Consider the following 19,001-nt stretch of genomic DNA (forward strand, 5'->3'; position numbering starts at 1 on the left):
ACAGACAGTTCAGACCCGATAATAACTGTAGGCTCTTGTACAAATTTTGCAAGTAGTTGAGTCACAAAGAAAGAGCTGAGACATGGATTTATAAAACGTAATTGTATTTAATGAGTTGTAGCTTTGATGCTGCTAAAAATACACAGTTCAATTGAGTAGCCGCTGATAATAGGAAACTTTGAAAAACAACTCTTTATAATCGCATTAAACATCCAGTTTCAAAGTTACACTCACCCTACAATTGGATGAATTAAATCAGAACCTTTGATAGTCTTCGCATAACTGAATAGTTCTTCCTGGGGTCGAAGAATGAACTTGACAAACTGACGATACCACCAGGCTAATGGGCTTTGAGAAATTAGCTTTAGTGACGGAAGAAGATCTGCAGGCAGAGACCTGAGCAGGACACGAGTTACAGCATCTGAAAGAAAAGAAATCACGTTATAACATAACGTATAATGTTATCATGTTTCTGAAGCACTTTCCTAAACTGTCTCGTGAAAACATATAAAATAAACCCACGCCACCCGTTGTAGACAAAAAATAAACCTGAAAAAAATTAGGTAGGATGACTAATGGAATTTTAATCTATATTTTCTTAATGTTAAAATATCTCTCTAAATTATAAATGATACACTCACCAATTCAAACGTATACTTAAAGTTTAACAATACTTGATCTTTATCCTTTCAATGGGATAAAATGTAATGATATTTAGTTTAAAAATCACAAAAAAACACTGAAAGCAGGTACTAGTTATAATTTCCTGATAAATAACTAACACACATTTAACATGAAAACACTTATAGATACTTATAACTCACTCACTGGAAGCTATAAAGAAAAAAGGAATAATTGGGCATTGAGTAGTTCAGCTAACTCTTGAGCTACGTTTCTATTAATGAATTGTGGGATTGACTGACACGTTTTAACGCCCCCACAGCTGGAAGGGCGAGCATGTTTGAAGGGACGGAAATTTGGATCCGTCACTGTCAGATTGCGAGTCGAGCAACTTAATCATCCGTTACGAGTTTCGGTCAATCTCTCTCCTCGTAGCCCAAGAGTTTTCGGTGGCTAGTGTTGATTAGTTGCTTTCCCTCTGGTTTGTTACTGCTAAACTAGCGCAGAGAGCCCTAGTGTGGCTTTGCACGAAATTAAATTAAAAAACAGCAACAACACGAACTTCATCAAATCCATCTACGATTATTAAGAACAAAAGAAATGAAAATTAATGTTTTCGTGTGGTAATAATGTAATTCTGGTATCTTAAAATGACAGTTTGATTTGGTTACCAAATATTATACTTTTAAGCCCTACAGATTAAATATACTAACGACCTTGCAAATAAATCGTCGACTAATGTTTGAAGACGGTAGCTCATGGAAGGGGATGCGTTATTTAAAAATCATTCTAAACATTTCCATCGTGGTGCAGCTTCAAAATTATGGAGGGCTAGAGTGCACATTTCTCATGTAGTTTTGTGCCAACTTCAACAAAACAAACCTTCCGATACCACATTTTATTGCAACAAGATCCCGGGGAAAATATCGAGATCAATTTCACAACACACCTTTTGAGCAAATTTCCACAAATTCTCCATTGTACGTAGAGACTACATTTTCTGAGACTACGTTTTAGCAGGCCAGATATATAAAAATTAATTGGAACATAACCGGTATGTTTTTGAATGGCATCTACAATTTTATCTTCTTCAGTCATCTTTCTCGTAAAAGAACAAAACGCCGGTTACAAGGTGAGATAAGAATCTGGGGATCTTTGGGTTACGATTATTCTGAAGTCAACTTCTTGTTATCGTTTTACTAATGGTACTAGAATATATTTCCAGTTTCATTGCGATGGCTTTTGCTTGTCATCTACACCTACAAGTCTATTAATTGTAGCATTGTACTGTCGAAATTTCATTGTGATAAAATATAAACAGTTGATAAACATGTTACCAGTAGTGCAACGTGTCGCACGTGCAACTACCCTCCAATGCACTGCACGTACAAATCGTTGAAATAGGCTGCGACTAAAGCTTTGTAATTTCTATGAGAAATGTACATACAAGAGTTATTTGACAGTGTAGCCCTCGACTTATTTATAAAACTGCTGGTGAAGTTTATTTATATTTTTACAATTTAAAATAACAACTTTCTGAAAGTATAATTCGGAATAAATGGAACTATAATTTCAGAATGACGTCACATAGATACTGAGTTTACACCATCTTTTGTATTCAGAGAGAAATTTCATGAGTTGGTTACGTTTAATCTGATAAATTATGATGTACCAATAAAAATCTCAGTTGTGAGTTTATGGAAAATGACCAATAGTTTTAGTCTATATTTCCAGTTTCAAAAGAAAATTGTTTTTTGAAAACGTTCGCTGAATAAGAAGGCATTTCTACAATGAAGATAGAAACCAGTTTCTAGAACCAGGATGGTATCGATATATAAGAAAGCACGAATAGGAGTTTGATCTTGGTTTGTTTCGGATATCCGTGAAAAGCTATAAAAAGGGCTTTCTCTGCCTGCCATCCTTGATTTTCAACCAGTAGATTAGAAAGAATGAAGCAACCAGTTACAACTCTTGAGCTGCTCTAATCGAATTTGTCTGTCACTCTTATAACACACCCCACGGCTCCAGAGTACGGAGCGCACGGGGTCTCGAACTGTATTTCACAGAGCGGTCCGTTAGCCACAAGTTACACACCATAGCCTTCTAAACACGAGCAGACCGATACTAAGCGCTGAGGTATAATTGTGACGCGACAGATGGGGCTCACTTGTAGTTTTTTTCGCTGGAACTTTGAGTGTTCATTAAAAATAGCTTTGAAATGTTGAAGCAAAATTTAGTATGTGCTGTACAGTTTTTCATAATAAAGATAAGGGCGTCAATTTTTGTATGTTGGTTGATATATGTATACTGTAATAACGATATTTACATATTTACTGAAGAATGTAAAAGTTTAAGTGATAGACAAGTTTAAAATGTCCACTTCGATGACATCCCTCAACGAATCAAGCCTGCTGTCAACACAACATAACTTTAGATCAAGGCTTATTTAAAATATCAAAATATGGTTATCACATGTAGTACGGTGATAACTTTGGTCAAAAAATAAACTAGTAAGAGAACGTATTGATACTGGCTAGTAACATAAGAATATCCGAGCAACTAACTAGTTAGGCCTTTTTCTAGACCTAGTGACACCAGGTTACACTGATAATTTTGACCCACAGTGAGTATTTAATGTTTCACGAGATTGTAGTTGTTGGCTCACTGTACAGTTGCTGCATAGGCCAGCTGCAATACATATAAGTACAATTACATAATTTTTAGCCGCGGAATGCTAGCTCATAGAACGGTTCCGAGTTAGTTTTTTGTATACAAAATGTTAGCTCACAGTTCCGTCATCTCTTGAATGATTTAAGATTTAATTACAACTTTGGTCCCAAACGGTCACACCCTTCCGATTGATGTATTTGACCACAGTCAATGTATCATATATTAATCTACTTTAATTCTGCCTAATATAATTTCATTTTCAGGATAGCCTGGTAAAGATCCTGACGAATAATAAAAGTGATTCGGGTACAGGTGCGTTTCACGCTTTGTATTGTTGGCTCACAAAAATATAACAAATAAAAGAAAGTGAGGGAGTGAGTGAGTGAAGGGGGGACGAAAACAAAGTATCATAAATTAATTTACTATAATCTTGCTTCAAATAATTTCACGGCCTGGCATGGCCAGATGGTTACGGTTCTCTATTCATAATATGAGGGTCGCTGGTTCGAATCCCCGCCTCACCGAGCATGCTTGCCCTTTCAGCCGTGGTAGGCGTTATAATATGACGGTCAACCTTACAATTCGTTGGTAAAATAGTAGCCCACGAGTTGGCGACGGATGGTGATGAATAGCTGCCTTCCCTCTAGTCTTACACTGCTAAATTAGGGAGAGCTAGCGCAGATAGCCCTCGTATAGGTTTGCGCGTTTCACCTAAGTTTTCTATTTTGCATCAATTATAAGAAACAACCAATACAGCCTTTAAAATGAACTATTTAAGAAAATGCCGCGAAGGTCCTACGTGTCAGGACCTACATCAAACTACGCAACTTCTTTCGTCACCTGTGGACACTAAACATGAAGTAGAATGGTTACTTTGCGTACCAAGAAAGGATTTTACACTCACTAAAGAGGTTACGGCCTGTATTAAACATTTCATTTTGGAAGACATTGTGACTGAAAACAGTGGGATACGTGCAGATGGATCAGTATTTTTTGTTCAACACAAAATTCCAAACCCCTTTCACTTCAAACTTGCCATATATCTGTCACTTAGCCACCAAAGAAAGAAAGAAAAAAACACCCAAAGAAATACAAGCAATTTCAGCCAATCAGGACAAGCAAGACTTGTAAACAATGGCATGAGAGTGACGAGATGTCATCTACTGACTGTGTTTGTGGAGAGTGTGATAATCGCGTTGAAGTGGGGTCTTGTTGGTCGATTGTAAAGTCTGACATTTTTATGTTGCTGCACTGCTGACATTATAGAATGTTCCAAAATTAGCAGTTTCTGTTAACATACTTTTATATTTGACCACGAAAAGCTTTTGAGATAGAACAGAAGTAAACGGTGTTAGCATGTTATAGATACATTCCTTTGTTAACATGTCAGATCGTTGATCAGAGCTTGAGAGTAATTCTCAGCCATTCTAAAAATGTTGACGAAAGTGCACTTGGAAAATGAATCAGAGATTTTTTCAGGCAATTGGTTGGTTGCATGAATTTTGTGGTATTCAGGCATTTGGTTGGTTACAAGAATTATGTGGTCCTAGTGATCTGAATGATAAACATGGGATTAGCTAGCAGTTCTTGCAGGTACAGTTTAATCTTGAGAGTTCTGTCTCAAGAAATGTACCTTGGGATGGTCGACTGTGTTTGGTGTTTCCAAAAGGATACAGTTTTCTTTGTATAAATGCACTAACTTTGTAAAACGAATCCTAGTTTAGATGACTAACTTCGTGTGTGTCGCCTAGACTCGAACTCGACGCAAATCTACACCAGGCTTACTTAAAAAAGAAAGCTGTATATTTACAAAAAATAATTTCTTTGTTGATTTATGAGATTCGTGCTCAACCTAATGCAGAACTTAAAGACTTGCAAGTAGCAGTCCATTGCGGCAAACTAAAACACTGCAGGTGCTTCTGAGTTATTCTGTTTTATCGAAGAACAGTTGTGAGGCTACTCTTTTCTATGATTGGAATTTAAATGCAGTAAATTTAAAAAAAGACTGTTGCGAAACGTGTTATATCTTGTGTACAGTGCAGGATATCATAGGTATGGCCTTATTTGTGTGTTTTATAATGAAGCATTTATTTGTGTTTCGAATGTTTTTTTTAGCATTTATACGAATAACCAAAGATCTCTTAAAATTTTAATTTTTTACTCAATTTATTTGTTCAGCTTTTAACATGTCCATGGAATGAACCCAACATCTAAAAATCTAGGGTAACCATATTCCAAATAACTACAACTTTTACGAGAATTAAAACTACAATCACAACTTCATAAAAACATAGTTCTTACTTTGGTATATAAATAAGTGTACAAAGCTATCAAAGAAGGAACTAAATTTTAAGGATTTATGTTTATGGTTTTAATACTTGTTTCAATACCTTTTGTAGCAAGATCCATATTTCATTTTAAAATTCATATTTTTAATACCCTTGTTTGATTACTTTTCATGTATAAAGTGTATACTTTACCTTTAGAAACTGTCACGTATTTAACCATCGATATGTATCGCTATCTATTGTGTTGCAATGGTTTGAAACATGTTTAAGTATATGCATATATTTACCATTTATAAAACAAAATCAGTAAATATTTATCGAAATATCAAAAATGGATAACCACAGACCACTCAAGTAAGCATGATAAACCTTGTAGCGATAGTCCAATCAACCTGCTCATGTTGGTAGTATGCAAAAAGGTTGCTTCTATAGAAATTTTTGATATGTTATATCCGAAACGCTAATGAACGTCTTAGAGTATTATTAGTATGTATGCGCGTAATATATCGTAACCAATACTTTGAATGTTTGGTTTCTCGTTTAGAAATTTAATAGGATGGTTTTCTGTGCGTGAAGTATTTGTAAACCTCTTCCATTTTTACTATTAAGTAGTTAATAAGATAAGACTTAACTCGTTTTTTATAGTATAATTATATTAATTATGTTAAATTCTTCCTGAGTGTCGATGTTTTAAAACGTTCCTATTTTAGGTTTTGTTTGTTTGTTTGTTTTGGAATTTCGCACAAAGCTACTCGAGGGCTATCTGTGCTAGCCGTCCCTAATTTAGCAGTGTAAGACTAGAGGGAATGCAGCTAGTCATCACCACCCACCGCCAACTCTTGGGCTACTCTTTTACCAACGAATAGTGGGATTGACCGTCACATTATACACTCCCACGGCTGGGAGGGCGAGCATGTTTAGCGCGACGCGGGCACGAACCCGCGACCCTCGGATTACGAGTCGCACGCCTTACGCGCTAGGCCATGCCGGGCCTTACCTATTTTAGGTATAAATTAATTATCTTTAAATATTGCCGCATGACCAATATATACAGTTATTAATTTTATTTTTGCAAAAATCACTAAATGAATAGAAATCTTATGATGCATAATGTTAAATTATCAGCATTGGCCACATAATGTTTTATTAAATCGTGGGCCTTAACCATTTTCAAAACCTTTCTATTATTGGTTTTAGACTTTTAGCTGACAAGTGGTGATGTACATAATACTTGTATATTAACATATATGTATTGTATATTGACATAGAGTTACAAATCTAGAAAAAAAGAATTATAAACTAAATATTTATGTGAAACATTTTTATGTTCCTCAAATTTAAAAACGAGTAGCCATTAAACACATATCTTCAAAGCAACAAGAAACGTTTGAGTTAAAATGTACAACACAATGAATTTCGTTTTTCATAGGTCTCTATCACTTAAATTCAGTTGCTGAGTACACACTGAAGACAATAAATTGTTATTAATATAAATATGAATACCAACTCTGGATAAATAGAACGTTTAATGTATTTGACGTTTCCGCCTGCATTCTTTTTAAAAGAAGCAAGATGATACGTCGAATACATTAAACTTTTTCTGTGGAGGCAAAGAAAATTACGGCCTATATCTCCAGAATGTAGCTTTAATTGTATAATATGAAATATAATTTTCTTAAGCAAGTCATTATCAAAATATTTCAAATGTTGATGCACTTTTTAAGATGGTTTAATAAAGAGAATGAACTATTAAATGAACTATCCATATAACATGCGTTTAATTTTATATGCAGATCGCTAGTCCTGAAAAGGACACTTACTTAACATGTACACTTACAACAATATTATTGTTTTACAAGTTTTTAAAGATGGTTTAATAAAGAGAATGAACTATTGAATGAACTATTCTTCATTTATTTTTCACTAAAGCAGAAGATATTTAATTTGTAGAAACAAAATGATTTAAGCCAGTTATCGAAGAATCATGTTCCTTTAAATTCACAATCTTTTTTTGTTTACCTCTTATAATCACCAACTTGATCTAGTAGTTGTTTGAATGTCGACGAATTTTCTGAATCAAAACATAGGCCAAATGGTTTTAGTTTGGACAATATAAAATACCACATATCTTTAACAACAAACTCTATATAGCGGCGAGTATCTTCAGAGTTTGAAATAAAGTTGAATATTTGGTCTGTAACAGAAATCATAGTTTTAACATGAGTTATCGGTAAAAAAAGTCAACATTGCTTAACTTCTGGTGATTTGCTATTTTTACTTTGCTTCACAAACACCTTTAGTCAGTTGTTATCTCCCACCTGTCAATCACGCTGCCAGAGAGCGTCACACACATGTATCTGCTTAAGGAACAATGATGTTATCAGAGGGCGCGTTGCTAGGGGTGTGTTGACAGACCGCCATGACAAACAGATATGGTGTCAGAGAATTTAACACCCATGAAAGGAACAACAGTCATAATGAGATAAGTATAGATGTCTCAAATTTAATCAATGGCTAGATTTAATTATGTTCTAATACTAGTGCTGTCACTTTAGGTATAAAACACTTTTATATGCAGATCGCTTATGTTCTAAAAAAGACACTTACTTAACATGCACACTTACAACAATATTATTGTTTTACTTGTTTATATTTATCCATATAACTACGTTCTTGAGAAAAAATATTTTTTAGACACGTTTTTAAAACTGTAAAGTAACATACGTATTTGAAAGCTGGATAGAGTTTAAAGGATTGCATACATATTTCAACATGCATTTAATTGTGTTTTAAAAGATGTTTCTATACTTTCATGGAAAGACACGCAAATTTTGACAAGTCTCATTTTATTTTTATTAATTTTAGTTCTATAGGACAATAATGTTACTAACGTTTTTAAGGCACTCCTGAAATGATTTTACCATACTCAATATTTTGTATAAATATTGAAAAAGACAGCCTTTGTACGAGTTTATACACATTGGACATATACTGATTATAGTTTTAATTTCTATATTTAAGCACATTTGTTTCCAATTAATGTCCTGAGGAGGACAATTGCTCAATTCTTATGAAATAATTTAACATATATGCTTGCACATTCATTAGTTTGACATTTTACTGTCCATATAACAGTGCTCTTGACAAATATTTCAAATTATTGTTTCTACGAATATGGACAAGAAAACACATAGCCGATTTACACTTAACATACTAATTATAGTTTAGTTTCTATACTTAAGCCTACTTTTTATATATTACTGTACTGAAAAGAGCACTCATTTAAACACCATACACTTTCACCAGTTTGTCTTTATCTATATAACTATCTTTATGACAAAGTATGTCATTTCACATATGCCCTTTTTCAGTGTCTCTATGAGCCAAAGATGTTATAATTACAAATATTAGTGTTACTTTAAGCACACAGTATTCCATAGGATGCTTGATGTTTTGCTTTCACGAGTCAATGAGACAACTATTATAACATACGTATTATAAACAATAATTTACTTTACATAATTTCACCATCTCGAAAATGTTTCTTATGTTTTACTACTACATATAATAAATGAATGCTTTACTGTTTAATGTTATTACAGATTAAAACAACAACAACTACCAGCCACTTGAAGCTTTATACAATAAAAAATCATTCTTCAGTAGACCTTAAAACTACCTGACATCGAGACAGCTCTTTGTTAGTAGGTCACCACATGATCATGTGTAAGATGATTGACCTTGTGTTCATCTAAACTAAAAAAAGTTCAGTTTATCTCATGATAAAATATTCATAGACTTCAAATATATTTTGTCAAGAACATGGTTATATGTATCAAGGCAAATTAGTGAAAGCGGAATACTGTCATAAGTGTGTGTATTAAATAAGTATCCTTATCAGGACGTCAGTGATCTATATATAAATGGTTAAAAAAGGAAAAACATATTATTGAATGTAAAAATAATAAATTAGTTAAGTGTATTATACATAAAGTAACAGTATTAATTTCAGAACATAAATTAATCCAGCCATTGAATAAATGTTGAAATATCTATGGTGATCTTATAAAGATTGTTGTTCCACTTCTGAGACGTCGTTGTCTCTGACGTCATGCCAGCCAATCATGGCGGCCTAGCAAAGCGCCATCTAGTGACATTTCGTGGACTAAAATCCGGGTTTCGAAACCCCTGGTGGGCAGAGCACAGATTGCCCATTGTGTAGCTTTGTGCTTAATTCAAAACAACAAACAACAACTTTTTGTGCACCCTCTAGTGACAGTGTGAATAAAATGCAAGTCCAAAATTTTCAATTGGCATATTTAAAACGTTATTTGACTTCATCTCAAAGTATTTTCTTTTATATAAGTATGTTTGTTTCTTTCAGTGCAAAAATACATTGGACAATCTGCTATGTTCACCGCGGTGGATCGAATTCTAGATTTAGGTGTCATAAGATTTACTACTGTCTCACTGAGGACTATAGTCAAGTGGTACGAACAACAACGAAGAATATGATATTAGCAAATTGAACATTTACAAATGAGACTGGGTTTGTCTAAATGAGTTGAATAAAATAAATTACGCTATTAAGTTTCAGCTTATGAGTGCTAATTCAGTTTTGCTGTGAGAGCTCCACATTTGATTCAGATTAATATACAGCGAAGGTTTACAAAGGGGTCTTAATGGTTTCTCTCTTGTACGCTCTCAAATCTGTGGAAAGAAACAAACAAAACTGTTTCGGGTTGAGACTAAGAACTGGTCAGGTTTTTCAAATTGAGGTTAAGGAAAAAACCAGCTGTTTCAATTTTCAGTATATTTCAGAAATAGTTAATCATGCATAAAGTCTATAATTTTGAACTTGTTGTTGACAAGAGAGAGGTCATCCATTGACAGCACCCACCAACACAGGCTATGACTGACAGGAACACTAACCACTAAACTAGGTCTAACTCACAATATATAACACACTAAACTAACTAAGCAATAAAATTAGAGTTATCACATTTTAAATTATCATATGAGTAAAAAGCTACAGCGACCATTTCTTTTTTTCTCAGGTAAACCTAAAATTCATGGTTTAAATATATATTAGGGTACTATTTGAGGGCTTTATTGATGTCGTGGTTTTCCATTTTTACCTTAAAATCATCCACGATTCTTCAAGGCTCCTGCATGACCAGGCGGTTATGGCACTCGACTCGTAATTCGATGGTCGCGGGTTCGAATCCCCGTCATGCCAAATATGCATGTGGGTACATTATAATGTTACGAGCAATCCCAGTAATCTATGTTAAAAGAGTAGCCCAAGAGTCGGCGGTGGATGGTGATGACTAGCTGCCTCATCTCTAATCTTACACTGGTAAATTAGGGACGGCTAGCGCAGATAGTCCTCGTGTAGCTTTGCGCAAAATTAAAAAAACACCAAAATCTAATTGTAAAAATTGTTCATATTTAATATTGGTAATATTTCCTTACTCTGTCAGTATATTATTTTCACAGATTTTGTAATAACCCAGAGAATGAAACAAACCTGATTTCCGATGGTCTGTAGTTAGTTCATATTTCATGTGTTCGAAGCTCCTTGGTACAAGAAGAAATAAAAAAAATTAGCATATTTCTGAAATCTGAAGTGATTTAAGATTGATTTATTGTGCAGTTAGTGATGACATGAATCAACTCCACAAACGTTATTTGAATGTAAAAGTAAATTTTAAAGCAATGACATAAAACCTTAACACAACTTAATATTCCATGTTTGAAAATTATTAATACAACATTATAACCATTGCCTCAAAATACTACATCATAAACCTTTATTTTACGAATTATTTGGGTTCTGCTCACTGCGTGTTTGTCATAATAAATAAAAAAGATTCATAGTCTTTAAATGTTCTACAAGCATTTGAATAGAATAAAAATATTTTACACCCGAAGCTTCTAATTCTCTTTCTTAAAAATATTTATTAAATTTTACTCCCCCTCACAAAAAGCTATAAAACTGTTATTTTATTCCTATGAATGTGGTAAATATTGAAAAACGTTGAACGCTTTATTCACACTATACTTGTACGTTTTATAGTTGTATTCCTCAGAGTTGAAACTTGAGCATGATCTTTAGGCTTAAAACATTTAATGTAACACAGACAGGACTGTTTCAAGTGAATGTTAAAGGGCTTTAACTAAAAGATAAGTGTAGAAATTCTCATCGTAACAATTCAATGTCAAAAGCGGAACAAAACGTGAAATGTAAAAAACAAACGGTACAATTTTATTATGCCTTTATTATTCTGGTGACGTTAACAAAAGAATATTTCTGGGTTCCACTTTGTACCAAGTTCATGCTACTATAACAAAAACTTGAATTTTGAACATTAAACTGTTTACAATGTGATTAATCTCATAGAATTAACAGTTTGAAAAGTAAATACACACACAAAATAAACTGTTATCAGTAAAAGTAATCCTACACAATACATTATCAAAATAAACGATAATGTAAAAACAAAAGACAACAAACCACTAACTTTGAAATACTTACCAAATATGGTTATGCCAATGGTATTCTAGTGCCACAATAAAGCCAAGAACACACAGCACGACAAATATGGCAAACTTATTACGCTTCACAAACGACATATCTGGAACAGATTCAATGTTGATATTTCTTTTTATCTTGTTCATATCGACATACAGAAAACTTAAATATTAAACATTTAATTTAGATTTTACCAATTTTAACATAGCGAACTTAAAAGTTTAACTTCCAAAATTAGAACAAAGGGTTTATTATTTGTTTCAAAAGATAGTTTATCCTACGTTTTATTTTCCCCAGTGTGTGTGCGTCTGTTTTCTTATAGCATAACTACATCGAACTATCTGCTATGTCCACCGAGGGGAATTGAATCCCTTGGTATCAGCGTTGTAAATCCGTAGACCTTCCGCTGTCCCAGGGGAAGACTGTTTTCACAACATAAACTACTATTAATATTATACAGTTTTAAATCAGTATCCAGTTGTCAGCTAGCTAAATTTATTTCGGACATATTTTAACATAAGATTTGTAGAATTATTTGGATGGTTACTTCAATTTTGACATTTCCAACTAAACAGCACCTTGTACGACATGCGAGTTAAAACGGTTAAGTCAGAAACCTCAAAATAATTAAGTCATAATTATCTTTAACTAAGTTTATAATTGGAGGGCAACAGTACCCCACCATTTATTACGTGAATACTCTAATCCAAGTAACAGGATAAACTATCACAGGTATAACTATCTGATGAGTTGAAATGTGGATCGAACTTTGGATCTTCCTATTTACAGTCGGACGCATTAACCACTATGGCATGCTGGCCCACCTCAGTGATGACGAGAAACTCCACTTGTAGAGAAAAATATATATGTAAAAACGGCTGGTTTGAGTTGAAAAATTTTTTCCTCTACATAAAAATTATTTTCATCTCAAACCAGCTGTTTTTACTAATATATGCTGGCCCACCTGTTTTGATCGTCAAATGGAAACCCAGACACTAACCATAAAATATGTCAGTTATTTACACGTTAAGTTAGCAAAAAATTATTAATTTTTCTCCACAATTTTTATCAAATACAAGCGCAGTCGTACGTTCGCAGACTTAAAACGTACTTAAAACGAGAAAAATATGCATGTAAAAACGGCTGGTTTGAGTTGAAAAAAAATATTCCTCTACATAAAATCGTGAAATCCTTCGTCAAACACGTTCTCCTTTTTAGCTGCGGGTGCGTTATGATGTGACAGTCAATCTCATTATTTGTTGGTCAAATGTAAGCCAACAGTATGCGGTAGTTGCCTTTCGTCTAATCTTTCATTACAAAGTAAACAAGTAATACCAGTCAGTGTAAAGGAAATTACGATTTCAGATCCTTCTGGTATAACAGTGGTAAGTTCATGAACTTAAAACGCTAAAATTCAAGATTGATTCCCGTAGTGCATTCCCACCAACTGGGTGAGGCAGGTTCGGATCCCCATCATACCAAACATGATCGCATTCTCAGCTGTTTGGACGTTATAAGGTAATGATCAATCCCACTATTCGTTAGTTAAAAAAGAAATCTACGATTTGTTGATGGGTGGTAATGGCTCGCTGCCTTCCCTCCAGCTTATTATTGTTAAATCAGGAAACGGCTACCGCAAGTAGTCCTCGTATAGCTTTGCACAAAATTGAAGGCAAATAAAAAAAAAAATTCAGAGCCCCACCTATTGACGATAGTATGTAGTGGTTATTTTATTTCTCTAGTGTGTTGGAGAGCTTATTGAATTCACACGCCGTATGTCATTTTAAATAATGTAAAGGTTTTCATCATTCTTAGTTTGAAAGATAAATAGGAGGAAGAATCGTCTTTGCTACCTTCAGGTTACCTCTTGAAGGTGGAAGGAGTTATTATGGTTATTTTAACTCTGGTGACTGAGATACAAGAGAAAGGTCGCATCATACTAAGTCTACGGATTTACAAAATCAGGGGCTCGATTCCCCTGGGTAGATTTACCAGATAGCTCAATGTGGCTAGGAGTCGAAAATAGGAACCGAACTGCTGATTTTAGTGTTATAAATCCGTTGATTAACCCTATATTTACCGCTGTACTAGCCGTTGACAGCCAGTGGAAGAGATTGATTTGGTTTCGTTTTATTCAAGCAAAGTTACTACAGGCTAGCTGCTCTGTCCACCGTGGAGAATCGATTCCCTGAACATTGCAAGTCCGTAAACACATCTCTGACCCACCGAAGAGCAGTAGGGAAGAATTTTTAGGAAAATTTGTACCAGCGTTCAACAGATTTACATAATGGGTGATACACGAGTAAACATCCCACCGACGTCGAGACGCCAACAAAATAAATGTAAGTCTTATTTTTAATGTTATTATTCAGCTATTTACTAGGGTTGGATGCTAATAATTATGTATTTCTTGTTTGTTTTGAATTTCGCGCTAAGCTACACGAGGTCTATCTGCGCTAGTCGTCCCTACTTTAGCAGTGAAAGACTAAAGGGAATGCAGCTAGTAGGCACCACCCGCGGCTAACTCTTGAGCTACTTTTTTACCATCAAATAGTGGGATTGGCTGTCACTTTATAACGCCCCCACGGCTGAAAGGGCAAGCGTGTTTGGTGTGACGGAAATTCGAACCCGTGTATTGCGTATGTGTATTTTCTTATAGCAAAGCCACATTGGGCTATCTGCTGAGCCCACCGAGGGGAATTCAACCCCTGATGTTATCGTTGCAAATCCGGAGACATACTGCTGTACCAGCGAGGGGCTTTTGAGGGAATGAAGCATTTTCTTATTCTTCTTTCTTGTATTTCGGTTCCTGATTATACTTCAAATGTTAATGTGAAAAACAGACACTGAACATTCGTCAACTGACTAGACTTTAGACGTTGCCCCAACTTCAATGGCTCAGCAGTAAGTCGGAAGTCTTACAACATTAAAAGTCGGGTTTCGATACTCATGTTTGCTATAAGTTCGAAACCCATTGTGTTGCTTTTTTGCTTAACAACAACAAATCAAATCAAAACTTCAAATGTTAGTCCAAAACAGTCATGTACAGTTATTTACAGCTCAGAGGTTATTTTAAAATAACCGTGATTTGTTTCGTGTTGTAGATTTCTCAGTACCTAATTTTAAGAGACTTCAGAACTTAGAACCAAAGCTATTTTAGTTTGGTACCTGCCCCGGGAAATGTTACGAGGTATAAGGTTACTAAAGTAGCTACATATGTTATATAACATAAACTATCTCTTACAAACAAGCTAAAACTGATAGTGTTACCAAACATTATATGTGTGTTTATAAAATAGCTAAATCTGTTAGAGTTATCAAATATTTTATGTGTGTTTATAAAAAAGCTAAAACTGATAGTGTTACCAAACATTTTATACGAGTTTCTTATAACAAAGATGTTATGGGATTGCACAAGCCATCCCAGCTAACCAACCAGCTTTAAGCATTCCTTTTCAAGCGTACCTTGTGGTTAACTGTAAACATTTTAAACTACTGTAATATTTTACTGTTGTCCTTATTTACTCTGCTTACGTCCTGTTTTGGAGCTAAAAGACATTCTTTTCACACTGAAGAAACAGTACAGGAACAATTGACTACAAATTTCAACCATACACTCTATTTACTGTGTCCAGTTCTGAGAAAACGCCTTTAGCAGCTGGCATAAATTTCTAATGCACAAATGTTTTCAAACATTCCACCAGAGTGTGTTTAACTTGAAGCGGCGATTAACTAAGATAAGAAAGACTCTAAATACATGAAGTAAATTAAATTACCAACTTGTAGAGGTTTAAAACTACAATTGACTAAAATAAGTGCGCTGAACGCCAGCTGATAGGATGATTCATGTCGCTGTATATGACAATTTTACATACATATACACATTTTTATATACATATACACGTGGAGCTCATTCCACGAATACCGACGTGTCCTGGTGTTTAGAAAAACTGGACAGAAGTAGATGTAAGAGAGAAGCGGGACAGTCGGTTTTGAATATCGGAAAGAACAGGGTGAGAACAAACATGAAGAGATTCCATGGCCAGTAGAGAGTTATGCGAGTTAGTATAAAAAAGTACAAAATAATGTACTGCATAGCTTCTACATGATCCGGGGTAAGAGAAAAGATATGCAATTTGACAGTGAACAAAGAAGCTGTAGAGAGAATCATGTGTGCAACACTAAACCACAACAAACCATGGCAGAGCCCACAGGACCATCTAAATTCGAACCATCCATATAAATGGAAATAAAAGGATGGTTCAAAAGATTTTCGGCAGATAGAAGACGGTACTTCCAATCAGAAGTATCCCTTCCTCAGGTGACTCAAAGAAAGGTCATATTTGGGGTTGTTAATAAGCCATGGTTGGATGGGCTGACCAGTAGAGACGTCAATATCATCTAAGGTCAAACCAAATACAGCCGAGTGTGCCTGGTTACAAAGGTCAGAAGAAACAATGTCAGACCATCTATTCTGCAAAACCATAGCTCACTGAGGAAGGAAAACACAACTCCAGGTGCAATGTTGTGGTAAGGATCGAAGTTTTGAAGTACACAATTAAGACAGTTTCAAATGGCTGAGATATAGATGAGGTTCATGAAACTCAGTGTACAAACTCTGGAAAGCCCCAGACAGTGAACGGATTCCAACATCTTCTGGGCTGAAGTCCTAGCAGAGCCATAGACTACAGACTCATGTTCAAATTTCATTGATACTAAATCTATTTAGTATCAGGTATTTAGAACATAAGCTAACAGCAGCATAAGAATTAATCCATCGAAAACTGGAATTTTGTATTATAACACTTAAAACATAACCATATATGCTACATTATAAATTTCTTTATAAAATCATGTTTAACATTTGTGTTTTCTATTTAATGAATTTTACCTAATTCTTCTGCAGAGCTTTATCAACTAACAACTAGTTTGTAGTGAATCATGTTTTATTAGTTAATAATATTAGCATTATGAAACATCTCTTTGCGATTTTAGGTGTTTTGTGAATTTAAACCCAGAAAGTGGAATGAAGTTCCGAAAGGGAAGAAAAGGTGTCTTTCAGTAGGGCCAAAAGTACAGAATTTTATGAATAAATTAGAATTATTCATGTTGAAGAACATGGATGGCTAAAATATTTTTTTATTTAAAGACTAAAAATGTTTGCCTTACTTTCCTCTAGTTTGAATTTCTGTACATTTTATATATTTTACATTGTTAAATAAAAGTAATTTTTTTTACACTGTGACTGAAGTATTTTTTGAACAAAGTCATTAAATAATTCAGCTCAGTTTAAAGCCATATATTTCTTTTAAATAAATAAAAATTTAAATTATGTCTCTTTTTTTTTGTTCAGAAAATAATTTAATATTTCAAGATTAAAGGTTTTTGCCTTTCGGTCTAGCTTTCATTCACGTTAGTGAAATTGACACCATCAACAAATATCTTAATATATCTTGTGACTGGCGGAAACATTCAAAAAGTACATAAATGTATTTTCAAAATCTCAATATTTTAAGGAGGTACCCGTTAAACTAACGAACAATATAAAATACTGAAGCAGCTATTTATGGGATAATAAGTTTATTTCTGTGAAACGTTTCGTTTCTAATAATAAAATATGATCACGCACAACGTTTAACGTACAAAGTACAAGTTGTACGTGACTGATCTCGCTGTTAGGAGACACGTTTTAGAGAAATAAATATTATCCCAATAATATCTTCTAGCTGGTTTCTTTTATAAGGTAAAAAATATTTTCAATCATACCTTTCTTGTAAGCTTCTTAATATCTTGTGATCGTCCGTTGCCACAAAAACTCTCTTAACTGAAACAGATTGCTCCAGCTCCAACTGTCTATAAAAATCCTATACGTGAACCATATATTCCTCTACGTTCCAACTCGAGGCTTCTTTGCCAATCTTATCTGTTCGTCTAACGTGTAAGCTGTAGGTGTAAGATAATCTGGAAAATTCAAAATTTAAATGTCATAAAAGTTTACATTTATGAAAACAATTGCTTTGACTTCGGTTCAATGATTTTTAAATGCAGTTGATAATCCAATTTTTGGCGTTTTTGTCCTCAGTCTTACCATTAAGCCACGATATCTTAAAACACTAATATAAAATTAGCAAGAGAAAAAAAATAATTTAAGGTGTATAATGAGGAATAGAAACATAAGTTTTTTGTTAAGCACATAGCTATAAAATGGACTAACTGTGATGTATCGAAACTCGATTTTTTTGTATTGTAACCCTTAAAAGCCCTGACTTTCTGCCACCCCATCGGAAGACGAAGGGCTACAACTGTGGGAAATATAAATACCAACAACTTCTTCTAGGTAGATATTTGAATATACATATACATAAGCTATAAATATATATATCTTTTAAACCTATGAACACTATACACAGCAGTGCTCTTCGTTATTTGGTTACTAAAAGCTTGATAATTAATATTAATCTGCTATAAATAAAGCTGCCTAATTAGATAAAACACGACAATGAGTATAGTTAAGTAAACTGTTCTTTCGTTTTTATTTCTAACTTTCTTACATCAGCAGAACATCCTTACTATTCGCGATCTGTTGAAAACCAGTTTGGCTAGTTTAGAAGATTTAGGACAATCTTAAATGTACACACTGTAGATATTAAGTGTATGTTAAAACGATTTTGCAGCTTTACCATCTTCGTTCATGTTCTATATGATAACAGTGTATCTTGACAATTGCTGTACAGCATAGTTTCATAGCCAAAAACTCTGTCGAAAGACTGTAATATTAAAACCGTAGTACTCCTCTCTATTGCTTTCCATACTCCATCTTGAGCGTAAAGACGATGGTTTCTTATAGTCCATTTAAACAACCAGATTTTATAAAAGTTCACGTGCTC

General features: G+C 34.1%; 1 long non-coding RNA gene across 1 annotated transcript; it reads right to left on the reverse strand.

Moving 5' to 3' along the window:
- Positions 1-288: 288 nt before the first annotated feature.
- On the reverse strand, positions 289-17,901 carry LOC143248804 (uncharacterized). The gene is made up of 3 exons (XR_013027190.1): positions 17,881-17,901; positions 12,118-12,217; positions 289-421 (listed from the first exon to the last, which is right to left on the reverse strand). It is a non-coding gene; the product is annotated as an uncharacterized LOC143248804 (long non-coding RNA).
- Between the last annotated feature and the right edge of the window lie 1,100 nt (positions 17,902-19,001).

The sequence above is a fragment of the Tachypleus tridentatus genome, chromosome 4 (genome assembly GCF_004210375.1).
Source record: "Tachypleus tridentatus isolate NWPU-2018 chromosome 4, ASM421037v1, whole genome shotgun sequence".
Taxonomy (NCBI): Eukaryota; Metazoa; Arthropoda; class Merostomata; order Xiphosura; family Limulidae; genus Tachypleus; species Tachypleus tridentatus.